The sequence below is a fragment of the Abramis brama genome, assembly GCF_963993115.1.
Source record: "Abramis brama genome assembly, chromosome: 12".
Lineage (NCBI taxonomy): Eukaryota > Metazoa > Chordata > Actinopteri > Cypriniformes > Leuciscidae > Abramis > Abramis brama.
The window spans coordinates 4,232,475-4,247,600 of record NC_139974.1 but is presented as its reverse complement, the minus strand read 5'-3'; the positions used below and the strand labels follow the sequence as shown (position 1 = coordinate 4,247,600).

Sequence of the window (15,126 nt, the reverse complement as noted above, 5' to 3'; positions counted from 1 at the left end):
TATTTATTTTGTCCATCAAAAGTGTGCTTTCACTTTAATTGAGCGTGAGCAGCGCAGCAAAAATAGACTCAGCGCCGAAACCCTCCGCTTCACTACTGCTCATGCGACGCTCCTGCTTGACGCTCACGCGCTGCTCCTGCTCGCGGTGTGAATGCACTCACTGAACATGCACGCCGAAAAAAATTCGCGCTGCTCACGCGCCGCTCGCGGTCTGAAACGGCCGTAATTCACAAGATTTCCTACATGTGCGTTCTGTGTGCATGTGTGATGCTGATGTTGCGCGATGTTATTCATGCGCGCCCGAGTGCATTTGAATCGGCATATATGTCAGACTGAAAATCACGTGAAAATCGGCCAATTCAGCCGATTAATCAGTTCATCTCTAAAAGATTAGCATTAAAAGTATAATGTTCAGATAGGCTATGCAACAAATTATTATAATGTTATTTGATAACAATACTCATATTAGCAAATATTTATTTTTTAACGTTTTTTTACTTTTTTTTTTTCACTTTTTTTTCAACTTGCTGCGGCCCCCCTGTCAAACAAGTTGTGAATTTGTTGTAACATTAAAACAGGAGATCATGACTCTGTGCTCAGTAATGCTCGGAGCTCGGAGTGGTTTCCAGTCTGTGGATGAACAAAATTTTCGGAAGACGTTGTCGCAAAATATGATACTGACCGCTATAATTGATCAAGCAAAACAGCAGCAGAAGCAGATTCAACCTTCTGAACCTGATGAGAAACAGAAGCTGGTTTATGTCAGATACAGGTTAATAATCATAACCACAAACACATTCATATTATGGAGGTGAGAGCAGTGCTTTAAGTGGGCCGGTACGCACCGCCACTTCCAAAAATAGCTCTTGAGCGTACCGCCACCTCTCCGTGCGCCAAGAACATACTTTAAGCTATTTGCACAGCTGTTTTAATCCTTTGGCTGCTCCGCCGCTTTTCAGAGCGCCCTTCACAATGCACACTTCCTACTTCGTCCCACCGAGAGCAGAGACTACATTATCCATACACCCTTGAGTTTGCATGCGCCGCTTTTTATTATGTTTTATAATTTATTTTATGCACATTTTGTTCACAATTCTTTCAATACCCTTTTGCACATTTTATTTATGTTCAGTAGCTCTTTCTAGCTCAAGCAAATCCACAAACTAATAAAAGGATTTAGGATTTAGGATTAAGGTCGTCTGTATATAAATATAGTTGTTACCTCAGGGGAAAAGAAGTGCACACTGTAGGGGGGGGGGGGGGGGGGGTGGTGGTACCGGCACCTCTTTTGGGCCACTTAAAGCACTGGATGAGAGGGTCTGAATTTCTAACCATTGGAGAAAGCATAACGGCTAACTTGGATCACGTGACACACCTCAGCCTATCGTGTGACGGCACTGCCCGCAAAGTTTAATGACAGTCAGCTACACCAGGCAATGTCTAATAAGGGGAGAAGTTCCACTTTCAGTAAACTTCCGGCTTCTGAACTGGCTGCAGTTCCACTCTGGCTCCACATGAGGGCGCTCACAGGACGAGTGCAGTTCCACTCTGGCTCCACATGAGGGCGCTCACAGGACGAGTGCAGTTCCACTCTGGCTCCACATGAGGGCGCTCACAGGACGAGTGCAGTTCCACTCTGGCTCCACATGAGGGCGCTCACAGGACGAGTGCAGTTCCACTCTGGCTCCACATGAGGGCGCTCACAAGACGAGTGCAGAATGAATGGAGGTCTATGGCGCTATACCCCTCAAAACCCACTTTTCTCAGGATATAATCTTTTGTCTAGTAATTTGAATGTTGTATTCGAAAGGAGATGCAAATAAATTACACATAGCTGGGTGTTAGATTTTTTAGTCACTTATTTGCTTTAAAAAGTCTTTTAAAATGTCATTGACGTCATACACATCGTACGACCAGAGATACTGCTTTACCGCAATCCTTCAGTCACTTTTGTGCTCTTGCGCTCTGCACTTTCTTTTCTCTCGAGGCATCGACAACACAGCTGACACAGGCAAACACACAACACCGCTGACACAGGGAAACACACAACACAGCTGACACAGGGAAACACACAACACAGCTGACACAGGTAAACACACAACACAGCTGACACAGCTGACACAGGTAAACACACATCACAGCTGACACAGCTGACACAGGTAAACACACAACACAGCTGACACAGGCAAACACACAACACAGCTGACACAGCTGACACAGGTAAACACACAACACAGCTGACACAGGTAAACACACAACACAGCTGACACAGGCAAACACACAACACAGCTGACACAGGTAAACACACAACACAGCTGACACAGGCAAACACACAACACAGCTGACACAGGTAAACACACAACACAGCTGACACAGGCAAACACACAACACAGCTGACACAGGTAAACACACAACACAGCTGACACAGGGAAACACAACACAGCTGACACAGGGAAACACACAACACAGCTGACACAGGTAAACACACAACACAGCTGACACAGGTAAACACACAACATAGCTGACACAGGTAAACACACGACACAGCTGACACAGGTAAACACACAACACAGCTGACACAGGGAAACACACAACACAGCTGACACAGGTAAACACACAACACAGCTGACACAGGGAAACACACAACACAGCTGACACAGGTAAACACAACACAGCTGACACAGGCAAACACACAACACAGCTGACACAGCTGACACAGGTAAACACACAACACAGCTGACACAGGCAAACACACAACACAGCTGACACAGCTGACACAGGTAAACACAACACAGCTGACACAGGCAAACACACAACACAGCTGACACAGCTGACACAGGTAAACACACAACACAGCTGACACAGGCAAACACACAACACAGCTGACACAGCTGACACAGGTAAACACACAACACAGCTGACACAGGTAAACACACAACACAGCTGACACAGGCAAACACACAACACAGCTGACACAGGTAAACACACAACACAGCTGACACAGGCAAACACACAACACAGCTGACACAGGTAAACACACAACACAGCTGACACAGGCAAACACACAACACAGCTGACACAGGTAAACACACAACACAGCTGACACAGGGAAACACAACACAGCTGACACAGGGAAACACACAACACAGCTGACACAGGTAAACACACAACACAGCTGACACAGGTAAACACACAACATAGCTGACACAGGTAAACACACGACACAGCTGACACAGGTAAACACACAACACAGCTGACACAGGGAAACACACAACACAGCTGACACAGGTAAACACACAACACAGCTGACACAGGGAAACACACAACACAGCTGACACAGGTAAACACAACACAGCTGACACAGGCAAACACACAACACAGCTGACACAGCTGACACAGGTAAACACACAACACAGCTGACACAGGCAAACACACAACACAGCTGACACAGCTGACACAGGTAAACACAACACAGCTGACACAGGCAAACACACAACACAGCTGACACAGCTGACACAGGTAAACACACAACACAGCTGACACAGGCAAACACACAACACAGCTGACACAGCTGACACAGGTAAACACACAACACAGCTGACACAGGTAAACACACAACACAGCTGACACAGGCAAACACACAACACAGCTGACACAAGTCAACACACAACACAGCTGACACAGCTGACACAGGTAAACACACAACACAGCTGACACAGGGAAACACACAACACAGCTGACACAGGGAAACACACAACACAGCTGACACAGGTAAACACACAACACAGCTGACACAGGTAAACACACGACACAGCTGACACAGGTAAACACACGACACAGCTGACACAGGGAAACACACAACACAGCTGACACAGGTAAACACACAACACAGCTGACACAGGGAAACACACAACACAGCTGACACAGGGAAACACACAACACAGCTGACACAGGCAAACACACAACACAGCTGACACAGCTGACACAGGTAAACACACAACACAGCTGACACAGGCAAACACACAACACAGCTGACACAGCTGACACAGGTAAATACACAACACAGCTGACACAGGTAAACACACAACACAGCTGACACAGGTAAACACACAACACAGCTGACACAGGTAAACACACAACACAGCTGACACAGGTAAACACACAACACAGCTGACACAGCTGACACAGGTAAACACACAACACAGCTGACACAGGTAAACACACAACACAGCTGACACAGGGAAATACACAACACAGCTGACACAGGTAAACACACAACACAGCTGACACAGCTGACACAGGTAAACACACAACACAGCTGACACAGGTAAACACACAACACAGCTGACACAGGGAAATACACAACACAGCTGACACAGGTAAACACACAACACAGCTGACACAGCTGACACAGGTAAACACACAACACAGCCGACACAGGTAAACACACAACACAGCTGACACAGGGAAATACACAACACAGCTGAAAAAGGTAAACACACAACACAGCTGACACAGGTAAACACACAACACAGCTGACACAAGTAAACACACAACACAGCTGACACAGCTGACACAGGTAAACACACATCACAGCTGACACAGCTGACACAGGTAAACACACATCACAGCTGACACAGCTGACACAGGTAAACACACAACACAGCCGACACAGGCAAACACACAACACAGCTGACACAGGGAAATACACAACACAGCTGACACAGGTAAACACACAACACAGCTGACACAGGGAAATACACGTGCTAGAAGAGTTTTTGTTTTGTTTGTTTCTGGTCCCGCTTCGGATGCCACGATCAAGCGGTATCTCTGGTCGTAATCAGTCCTTCACTGACCAATCAGCGTTCACTTACAATCAAATCTGAGATTTCTCAACGGCAATCTGGTGAAAGAGACACATTTAGCCGTCTAGCGCCATAGACTCCCATTCATTCTGCACTCATGGGCGATCGCCCCCAGTGGAGCTCTGGTGGAACTACAACCAAAGTTCGGTACAATAGGACTTAATAGGGAGTGGCCAGGCTCTCTGTAGACGGGCTCTGGTTACAGTTTACATTAATCAGTTTCTTGTGGATTATTAGCGTGCTGGACTTGTGAATAAATGTTCTATATTTGGTGTTATATCGCTAGTAAAGGTACAGTAGGACTGCATTGTTTGTGAACTGAGCTTTACTGTGGAAAAAAAAGCACAAATATCTCTATTAGCTGCAAAGTACTAGTCACTGCAGGGCACAAAATCTACATTTAAGATTACACTAAAAACGTAATTACGTAAAAACGTAATTATATCATATGCATGATATAATTCAAGTCTTATATAACTTGTAAAACCTGAAAGCCAAAGAAAGAAAACATCGATATTTTTTACTTTCTTTAGACAATATACAATATCACTCAAACACTGGCAGACACAGCAGCAGTTGTAGGCAGGTATATTGATCATGAAATCAGAATTTTCTTGTCTTGAATTAGTCATTAATTCAGTCATGTCACTTGTTTAAGTTAATATGTAAAAAACAAACAAAAAATCTGAGTAAAAAAAAAAGCAGCCGCTTAGTTCGCTTATGCCTCGGGCTGGCTCTGAGCTTCTGGATGCCATGGAAAAGGAAATGAGTAGGATGGAGATTTGGTTTGATGAAAATAAACTAACACTGAATTTGAGTAAATTCCTAAATTTATAGTATTTATAGTTTTTTATAGTATTTTATAGTATTTATAGTAAATTTATAGTAAATTTGGGAACTGATAAGAAACTAATGATAAATGGTATAGAACTAGAACGAATATCCGAAAATAAATTTTTTGGGGGTAGTTATTGATAATAAATTAAGCTGGAAACCTCATATAAAGTATATCAAAACCAAAATATCCAAGTCATTAGCAATATTAAATAAAGCCAAAGAACTGTTGAATAAGGCTTCTCTAAGTATGTTGTACTGCTCCTTCATACTCCCATACATGACTTATTGTGTGGAAGTATGGGGGAACAAGATATCATATAAGGCTAGATGTCTGAAGGCGGAGTCACTTCCGGCATAACCGGCGGCCATCTTACCACAGAGAAGCTGTGCATTAAGGTGAGTGATCAGCACGCACACAAATCCTCTTATCTCGCTGAAATCTTGACGGATTTACAAACGGTTTGGTTTCTTACAAACGTTATTAATGTGGCTATAATTCCGAATGCTTGAACATGTATGTTATAATTATTCATATGTATGCAGTGAATTAACTACATCTCTGACGTTTATAACAAACCAAACCGTTTGAAAATCGGTAGAAAATTGAGTAAGTTATGGTTATTTAAATGTACATGCACCATGTTATGAGTGAGCGAGCACCCTGTGGTAAGATGGCCGCCGTGTGCGGACGTCGACCTCCATTGGCCAGCAGCGCGCACGAGACATCTAGGCTTTATATGATATTTATGGGTTCAACACCTACAAAACAAACACATATCCAATCTTCATCCTACAAAAAATAGCTATTCAAATCATACATAAAACTACATACAGAGAACCAACAAACCCATTGTTCATTAAACTCAAAATATTAAAGTTTAAAGATTTGATTGACTACAAAACTATTCAAATTGAGCACATAATAACCAATTGCCTAGAAATATGAGAGAAAGCACGTACAATTTCAGAGGAATATCAATGTTTAGTAAACCATTAAATCGAACAAATAGTAAGTTCCACTGTAGGCCTATATCAACTCAGGGTGTTATCCTTTGGAACAACAGTAATAATGATTTAAAGTTATGTAAAAACTTATTGCGACTGACATTTTTTAATTTAAAAAAAGAATCCTGGATGGATTATGAGCTGGAACCGTAATTTTCAGAGATTTGTTGATTTTTATTTAGTTTGAATATCTAAGTGATGCAAACAATTTAAGTAGCTAAAAATATCATTGAAGTGGGGGTAGGACAAGAAAAGTTATAGGCCACTGTCGTTAGCCTAAAAGAGGCCTAGAAATAGGGTTTCGTTCCGACAAACGCATTATCCTGCAGTTAATGAGAAATTGTAATTTATTTGCGCACTAATAACGTAAGCAGCGCATCTTCATCTGATAGCGGCGATCAAGCTCGATTAACACCCATAAAGTGTATTCTTCATGTCGGAAAAGATGGTGGGAAAGGTCCGCAGCCCTTTACTGAAGTCCGATGGGAAAAAATCAAGCATAGGAATGGCTCAAAACGCCCTCCTGGACAAACCGGTCTCTGATGTCCCAACAACTACGGGTTTCACCCGGCCTGCTATCGGCGTTTTATAGACAAAAAACGCTTGACTTGTGTGTATGTGTGTGATGGGTAGGTTTAGGGGTCGGGTTAGCATGTGTGTGTGTGAGAGAGAGAGAGAGCGAGAGGGGGGGGTAAATAAATAAATCAAAATTAAATCTTGTTTACAATAATCATTCCTGTGAATATGTACATGTAGTGCAGTTACTGCTCGTGTATGCAAATTAACAATTCACCATTAAATGTGTTATTTTTAAAAGTGTTTTTTTTAATACTTTTGAGTTTAACTTGGAGTGAGATTGGGGGGGGGGGGGGGTTTGCAAAGAAACTTGCATCACAATAAGTGTATTGTGATTGTCAAAACATTTTAGTAACTAAACCGAATTGTATTAGGTTTAGTGACAACATGTTACAATGTTTATATGGTAAAATTTCTGGTAAGCTAGGTTTTTTTTTTTTTTACAAATTTCTTGAAACAAATTTCACGATTTCAATTAAATTCTTGTGATTTGATTTAATATTGACTCATTTGAATAAATATTAGGTACACAAGATAGGCGTTAAATTTTCTCAGAAAAAAAAAATACATAGGCTACATAGAGACAGCCCTATCAGCTGGTAGTATTATTTAAGGTTAAAAATAACTCAAATTAAATATAATGCGTTTTTTATTATAATAACAACTTTATTTAATGATATAAGTACAAATATAATAAATATGTAATATAGAACACATATTTAGCAAAATACTCTCATATAGCTCTTTTTCTAGCCAACTAACGTGCCTATATTATGGTCATTAAATGGCTTTCCTGAGGTAAATGTTATGTGACATAATTGTTCTCCAGCTGTTTTATTGACCCCTTTGTTTGATTGATTGATCGATATTATGTATGAAGAATATACATTTCGGTAAGCTGTACTGTTTCTTTCAACATTGTTCATTCGTGTTTATTTACTATTAGCTATGATCAGGTCACGTGCCGCTAGGGATCAATTACAAACACCAAAACGGTATTTATTGTTTGAATTTCGTAATAAAAGTGACAGAATCTGAGAGCTGAGATTTTTTTATATCATAAGCAACTGCTCTGTCTAGTCTGTCGGTCTCCGTGTCCTCTTTGCTTCGCGATTTTTCTGTGCGTGAGAAAATGGATGTGTGGCATGTGAAAAGTGTCAATTGCGTGAGTCTCACGGTGAATGTGTGAGAAATATTTTGGCTTAATTCTATTTGTTATTCAGATTTTACCTCAAATATTACCTTTGAATTGGAACAACATAATCAGAAGTAATTGGGATGTTAATGCTACAGTAGAAGTTTTCTTGATAATCTTATCATGTTTACTGTCCCTAGATAGCAACTTCAGGTATATCACACATTTCAAACTGGTTTATTTTGTACTTCAAGTGGTAATTCGGCATTTTTTGGGTTTATATGATAAACAGGTTTGAAAGTGCAAAATTCCCTATGTTTTCCCTTTTTTTCAAAATGGGCACCTTTAGCATCATTTTTCTCAAAAACTGCAAGGTTGTGTGTGGAGAACTTTTTCCTAAGGAATCTATATATTTCTGATGTTAAAAAAGTAGGTAGTGCCCCACTTGGTGGAACGAAACCCTATTTCTAGGCCTCTTTTAGGCTACCGACAGCGGCCTATCTCTCTCTCTCTCTCTCACACACACACACACACACACACACACTAACCCGACCCCTAAATCTACCCATCACACACATACACACAAGTCAAGCGTCTATAAAACGCCGATAGCATGTTTACAGTGGCTCGATCTTAACCCTCTGGGGTCTAAGGTGTTTTTGAGGTCCTTGAGATGTTCTGACATGCCCTATCATTTTTGCTTTTTTCAGTTGCTTATAAACATATTAATGGCAAAAAGAAATTACACACTATTTAGCACAAACAGGGCTACCATGAAATGTGAGCAACAAGAATGTACATGTCTGCATTTTTGAGAGAATAATGTTTATGCGTGGTTATTGAAAAAACTAAAAACTAAAGTTTCTGAAATAAGGCCATAAAACACATTCTAAATATGTGCCAATAAGACTTTTGTCTAAAAGATGTCATCACCTAGTGTTTTTTCTTCAAAATGAAGTGAAAATCACCCTGCCTTATCGTTCACATAACACAATACATTGATTTGAATCTTGCAAAGCACTTTCTGTTTGGAAAGGCAATATGCGGAGTGGGCGTCAACGATCATGCATATTTAGTGGTTCGCACCTGAAGAGGCAATGGGGCCTGCATACTTAATTAGCCATTCATTCAGGTGAGTCACTGAGCCACAAGAATGCAAGAGCAACAGTTGGAAGCATCTCAATTCTTTTTTATTTTTCCACATATTGTGCTTGCAATTTGGCCTATAATATCCAAGGAAAACATGTCAAGTAATTGTGCAGTTAATTCACATACTGTATTTTCAGTTTTGGAATATTTATCCTCTCCCCAAATGTGTCACTAATAAAACACAATAAAAGTTATTTAAAGAAAAGGCTTATATTTACCTTTTAATAGTTTGTTTACATCTACCTAAATTTATTTTTTTTATTAAAAAGGTTACAATTACAACAACAATTCAAGTGTAATCTTTCTTTGTAAAAACTAAAGTATACATTTTATCATACATATTTCAAAGTTAAGGATTTGATTGATTATTTGATAACTTTATTTTTGACAAAACATACTATATTTAACATAAGCAAATATTGGCAAACAAAAGCTTATTTGAGGTGGCAGATATTTTACAGTAAAAATGTATAATCTATCCAAAACTTATCAACGAAATGCTGTCTTTCATATGTCTGTAACATAGGTCTTTCATTTTTATTATAAGAAATATAAATGTTAATTTGCAGTTTTATACGTTGCTTATACAAATACATTTTATTTCAACATATTTTAGTCGATATTTACTGAGTATAGCAATACAGTTTGCTAAAACCGAAAAATTCATACACAAACAGAAACGCCTGACTGTAACGTTGTTTTTATGAAATATTAGGGCATATAAATGTTCATTTTCAGTTTAAAACGTTGCTTATACAAATAGCCTACATTTTATTTCAACATATTTCTGTCGATTTTTACTCAACTCAGTATAGCAATACAGTTTGCTAAAACATCATCATTCATTCACACAGAGACGCAATTTAAACTTAAACTGTCTTTTTGCGAGCTGTGGTAAACAGCGCGCATCTCTGCGGCTGCCGTTCATTCATTCACAGAAACGCGATTAACTTGAGAAGGAAAAAAAACGTACTAAATATTCGGATCCTCTCTCCTGCAATACCCGCACTCTGAGGTAGATTTTCCATTATTATTATTTCTCACAGCGCTGCCAGATGGTGTAAACACGTAGGCTACAATGATCTGAATAAACTTGTGTTTTCTCGAGCTGATATGGGGGGCGTTCACAAGTTTGCTTGGATTGCCTCAGTAATTTGCGTTTGAATAGCACGCGCTTTCCGTGGGCGGGTTCACATTACATTTGAATTAGCTCTAATGAGCTCGACTGGAATCGCTCTCTTTTAATACAGATTTCACAAGATGAGAATATTTGTTTTTTATATAAATTACCTCATTTAAAAGAAGATAATTCAAGCTTCATGCCTGTGTGTCTGAATGCCTGTTTGACTGAGTATTCGCTGAGTTACAGTTCATTTTCGGACGCGTTTCAGAATGGTCTTCACTGACAGAGAGAAGGCAGAACTCGCATCACGTTTATTTTTCTTTATTTGGCAAAAAGCACAACACTTTGTTTTTATTGTGAATATACACAAAAATAATACACATTTAACAGAATCGATTGATGTATGAAACTTGCTTGTAATATCAAAGTCCACAGAGCAAAATTAATTTCTTTTGAACTGAACTGAAAAAAAGCGAGCCTATCGCGCCGGCGCGATTGTCGACCCCAGGGGGTTAAGTTTAAAAAGCGACGAGAATACTTTTTGTGCGCAAAAACAAACAAAAATAACGACTTTATTCCACTTTTCATTTCCTTCTCTCTGGGCCTCGGGTCTTTTCACGTAGTGTTTAAGCGTAGCGCGTCTGTGTTGCACCACTGGAGTCACTTGGACTATATTAACGATGTCTTTAATACATTTTCTGGGCCAGCAAGTTTCAGTCCCTTAGAAGCCTATGGAGGAGTAAGACAACTCTCAGATTTCATCAAAAATATCTTAATTTGTGTTCCGAAGATGAACGAAGGTCTTACGGGGTTGGAACAACATGAGGGTGAATAATTACTGACAGAATTTTCATTTTTGGGTGAACTATCCCTTTAAGTTTTAAATTAAACCATTGTAATCCTGAAAGTATTCCCCCTTTTTTCAAAATGTAACTATAATCTGATTACTACGTTTTTTGACGTAACTAACGATTACAGTTACTGGATTTTTGTATCCTGATTACATAACGCCGTTACATGTATTCCGTTACTCCCCAACCCTGGTAATAACTCGCGTGACTGTAGTTATCTCTAAATCTGCAGCGACTCTCAGACGACTTCTGCTGAGATTGAGCGTAACTAGAAGTTCCCTTTCAAGGGAACTCGCGTTGCGTCGAGATTGACGCTAGGGCAACGCTTCGCTTGACGATGTCTTGAAGCACATGTAAAATCAGCCCAATGGCGTGGCGGAACGTCAGATGCGGGTGACGTCACGTACCAGGAAACTATAAAGCCTGCTTGAAAACCAGAGAACAACAGCTTCTGTGTCTTCAGTAGCGCTCTATGTGAAATCTGTCTTTGTCTATTTATTGTTGTCTTGTCACTGAAAGCAATTATGTCCAGCGAACAGTTCAGAATGTGTGTGCATCCCTGCCCGCGTTTTATTACGGGTAGAGACACTCACGCTCTGTGCATTGTTTGTTTGGGAGAGGAGCATGCCCAGTCAGCACTCGAGGGTGCTGACTGTGTGCATTGCGAGGCGCTGTCCATGCGCTCGCTCCGATCCCGGCTGAGCTTCTTCCGGGAAGCTCGCGTCCCCCAGGGCTCGAGTCCCGCTGCTGCCGAGGCACAGCGGCGATCTCAGTCCTGGGGTTCGCAAATGGATCTATCAGCGGCAGATTTCGGCGTTGTGTTTGTGCACGTGAGAGCAGGAAGCGTTCGTCAAGTTTACTTTTTGAACGTTTGATGTACAGTTTCATATAGAGTTTTTAATTCACAAACTTCGAATTATTCTTCTGTTTCTGGTTATAAAGAAAATGGTTATGGGGAGATGCCAAAGGTGGAAGAGATGCTTGCGAGCTATCTCTCTCCAGCGACGGCATCTTCCCTAAAAATTTCGGTATTGCCTAATAAGCCCCTCAGAGTTACATCTTCTCTGGTGGGCAGGGCTTATTCCGCGTCTGGTCAGGCTGCAGCATTTTTACACACAATGTCTTTGCTGCAGGCTTATCAGGTGGAATTATTGGGAGATCTCAATGAGGGCGGGGGTATTGGCCCAGATGTGGTGTGTGAACTCAATTTGAGCAACATAAAAAAAAAAAAAATCTTTTTAATGGATTCACCCCTTTCTACGTCTGGGTTATTTGGCAACGCTGTTAATACTGCAGTTGAGAAATTCCAAGAGGCTTCTAAACACGCTGCAGCGTTCCAAAAATTGCTCCCCCGTCGCTCACATCCTGAGGCTGCTGTGCAGGAACAGCCTCAGACCTCGAGCTCCCATTGGGCATCTAAAAAGCAGAGCGTCTCCTCCCGTGCTCCCCCGCAAAGATCTCGGGGACAGGGAGGACGTTCTCAACCCCAGCCTTCGAAGGGTAGAGCGGATCTGAGGACCGTTATTACCGCTAAGAAGGCTGTGGGAAAAAGATCCTGCCGCTTGAGGGCTCAGGACCATGAGGGTAGTCCCCCCCGAAGTAGAGCGGTTAACACCTCCTTTTACGGTGCCCGTCTCTCTTCGGTGCCCTCAGGGGACCGTTCTGCCAACCCTGCCACCTCCGGTGCTTCAGGGCGCAGCGGTCTCCGGCGAGCACATATCTCAAGGACCACCCGGAAACGTAGTGGCCTCGGGATGCCCGCCCCCTCTGAGGAGGGTGTTAGAGCAGTCGGTTCGGTCGTTCCCTGCCGGTGCGCCGTTACAGGGCGACGAACCGACTACTCAACAACAACAAAATCCAGAAGTCAGTCTCGAGAGACTGATACCTCTAGTAGAATCTTTGGCAGCGTGGAAGCTACTGCCAAATGTTTCTCGTTGGGTCCTGCAGACCGTAGGGAAAGGGTTCCAAATACAGTTTGGTTCTCGCCCACCTCGGTTTATGGGGGTCCTACCCACCGTGGTGGACCCCGAGCAGGTTCTGGTTATGGAACAAGAAGTGAACACTCTGTTAGAGAAGGGGGACATAGAATATGTACCTCCCTCCAACAGGAAAACCGGGTTTTACAGTCGGTATTTCATAGTTCCAAAAAAGGACGGGGGATTGCGTCCCATTTTAGATCTTCGAGTTCTGAATGAGTCAGTCATGCAGCTCAAGTTCAAAATGTTGACTTTGAGACAAATCGTGCCACAAATCAGGTCTGAGGACTGGTTTGTCACAATAGATCTCAAGGATGCATATTTCCATATTTCCATCCGTCCATGTCACTGGAAGTTCCTGAGGTTTGCTTTCAGGGGCAAAGCATACCATTATCAAGTTCTTCCATTCGGTCTAGCTTTATTACCCCGCACTTTCACCAAATGCGTGGATGCAGCTCTGGCGCCCTTGCGCCTTCAGGGTATTCGTATCATGAACTACTTCGACGATTGGTTGATTTTAGCTCAGTCGCATCAGTTGGCGATTCGGCATCGAGATGTCGTCCTCGCCCATATGAAAGAGCTGGGGTTACGGCTGAACGCCAAGAAGAGTGTGCTTTCTCCATTTCAGAGGACCACTTTTTTAGGCGTGGTTTGGGACTCAGTGTCTATGCAGGCGCGCCTGTCACCGCCACGTATAGAGTCCATCCTTGCAGCTGTGAAAAGTGTAAAGCTAGGCCAGCTGCTCACTGTCAAACAGTTCCAGAGACTGTTGGGTCTCATGGCAGCAGCTTCCAACGTGATACCTTTTGGACTGCTGCACATGAGGCCCCTGCAGTGGTGGCTCAGGACCAGGGGGTTTTCCCCGAGGGGCAACCCATTTCGCACAATCAAGGTCACGCGGCGATGCCTACGTGCCTTGGCTATGTGGAAGAAACCTTGGTTCCTGTCCCAAGGCCCAGTGCTGGGAGCTCCTTGTCGTCGCAAACTGCTAACGACGGATGCTTCCCTCACGGGCTGGGGAGCGATTCTAGAGGGTCGCTCATCTCAAGGTCTGTGGGAAGACCATCATCGTTCATGGCATATCAATCGCCTAGAGATGTTAGCTGTCTTCCGGGCTCTGAGGAGCTTTATCACAGATCTCAGGGGACACCATGTGCTAGTACAATCGGACAACACTTCGGTAGTCGCCTATATCAATCACCAAGGGGGTTTGCGCTCGCGCCCATTATGCAATCTGGCACGCCATATCCCCTTTTGGTCCCAGGGGAAGTTGGTGTCTCTCAGGGCAACTTACTTCCCCGGGGTCCAGAATATAGGAGCAGACACTCTGTCGAGACAGGGGCTGAGGCCCGGGGAATGGAGGCTCCACCCCGAGGTGGTGGAGCTGATATGGAGGGAGTTTGGCCAAGCACAAGTGGATCTGTTTGCGTCTCGAGAGACGTCTCACTGTCCACTTTGGTTCTCCCTCACGCATCCAGCTCCTCCTGGACTGGATGCCATGGTTTCCCCCAGTTGCTCTGCTCCCGGGAGTTCTGGAAAGAGTTTGCAGGGACCGGGTTTGCCTGCTTATTATAGCCCCGCGCTGGCCGGGCAGAGTATGGTTTCCCGA

The 15,126-nt window shown here is 42.7% G+C and overlaps 1 protein-coding gene across 1 annotated transcript in view; it reads right to left on the bottom strand.

Annotated features, from left to right (window-relative positions):
- LOC311093929 (uncharacterized protein) overlaps nt 1-15,126 on the bottom strand; it is a 331,568-nt gene that overhangs the window by 201,993 nt on the left and 114,449 nt on the right.